Genomic DNA, 1,590 nt, shown 5'->3' with positions numbered 1-1,590 from the left:
TGGACCCTGGCAGTGGATTGCAGTTGTTGTCTATATCAGTGGATTAGATTTCTGCCTTTACAATTTCAGCAGATTGCCTGTGATGGACATCACTAGTCAAATAATAAAAATGTATTCTTTCTCTACTCCCTTTGTGGAGTGTCTTGGTTGGGAGAATTGTGCTTTTAATTATTCTTCTGCAATACTCTATAAGTACCTATCTCTTCTTCTTCCCTCTTGCTTACTTATTACCTTTGTTCCTTTCCTTTAACCCTTCAAAAAATTAAGTAATGTGTCAGGAACTGGACAAAAGATGATATTTAACATCTGTTTAAGTTTAATTCAATATATTTGTATATTGCATTGTTGGGAAATAACTACAATGATAGGTACTTTTTTACACAAAATTGAGTAAGATGGGCCTTTGTCTTCAAGAAACTGTCAGAAAAGGAAGAATGAATAATTCTCTCAGCCTTTTGGCTAACATCAAGTGTAGCATCTGTTCTTATCATTTTAACATCTGATACATCCTCTATCTGAGGACAATATATTAAATGGATGCTTAGAACTAGGAGTTTGAATCCGAGGCTCAGATAGTAAAGAATCTGCCTGCAGTGCGGGAGACCTGAGTTCAATCCCTTGGTTGGGAAGATCCCCTAGAGAATGGAATGGCAACCCACTCAAGTATTCTGGCCTGGAGAATTCTGTGGACAGAGGAGCCTGACAGGCTACAGTCCATAGGGCAGCAAAGAGTTGTACACCATAGCAGCTTCCACATTTACACTTGCAGGGTTAATGGAATGATAGCAGTGTGTGTATAAGATCCTCTGTAGTGCAGTGGTCAAGTGCAGAGATTGCCACCCCAGGCTCTCTGAATTCAACCCAGTTTTGCCACTTGTAATACTTTTGCCAAATTCTTCTGTGCCCCAGTTATCTATGAATGGAATAATAGTATCTAATGCATAGGGCTGTTGTGAAGATTAAGTATCTATGTGAATTGTGACCTTTACAGTTCTGAGCCAATTATAGGAGTCTGTAAGAAGAACACAAATAACACATCCTGGACAGTGGTTTCCATGAATTCTGAAGATACACTAAGTAGAGATGTGAGACAGTACTATACATATGTGGAGAAGCATCAGGATTCTGGGGAGTTAAATTACAGAGCCCGGGCCATCATGAGGATCATCTTTGCGATATTTAAGAGGTTTCTCCTTAGTGCGGAGTTCCAGAAGGATTTACCAAGATGTACAACAACCAGATCTGCAGTTAGATATGGCATGACACCAGCTTATAAAAAGATAAAATTTGACTCATTGGTAGTAGGGGAGATAAGAATAAGGTAGGATTCAAAAGTTTGATTGTCTGATGATTTTATGCTCTGAAACTCCTAAGTATGCTTTTAAATTATATAAAATAATACAGCTTATAAATTCATTTCTGAAAGTTGAGTGGGCAGATGATCTATTTTTCCTTGTTTGAGGCTGCTGTATCTCAGCATTAAGAAAAATAGTTTTTCTTATTTTGCCTGTTTAATTTTTGACACTGTAGGCTGTGGATATTAATCATCAACTAGATCTGGTGGTTTTGTTATCTGTTAAAACAGGAATC

At 37.7% G+C, this 1,590-nt stretch overlaps 1 pseudogene; it reads left to right on the top strand.

The window, feature by feature from the left end:
• The first annotated feature begins 438 nt into the window (after window positions 1-438).
• LOC114115107 (U2 spliceosomal RNA) lies at window positions 439-619 on the top strand (annotated as a pseudogene).
• The last annotated feature ends 971 nt before the right edge of the window (window positions 620-1,590 follow it).

This window comes from Ovis aries, chromosome 5 (assembly GCF_016772045.2).
Source record: "Ovis aries strain OAR_USU_Benz2616 breed Rambouillet chromosome 5, ARS-UI_Ramb_v3.0, whole genome shotgun sequence".
NCBI classification, from domain to species: Eukaryota; Metazoa; Chordata; class Mammalia; order Artiodactyla; family Bovidae; genus Ovis; species Ovis aries.
The sequence above is the reverse complement of the archived record's forward strand: the minus strand, read 5'-3'. Positions and strand labels throughout refer to the sequence as shown.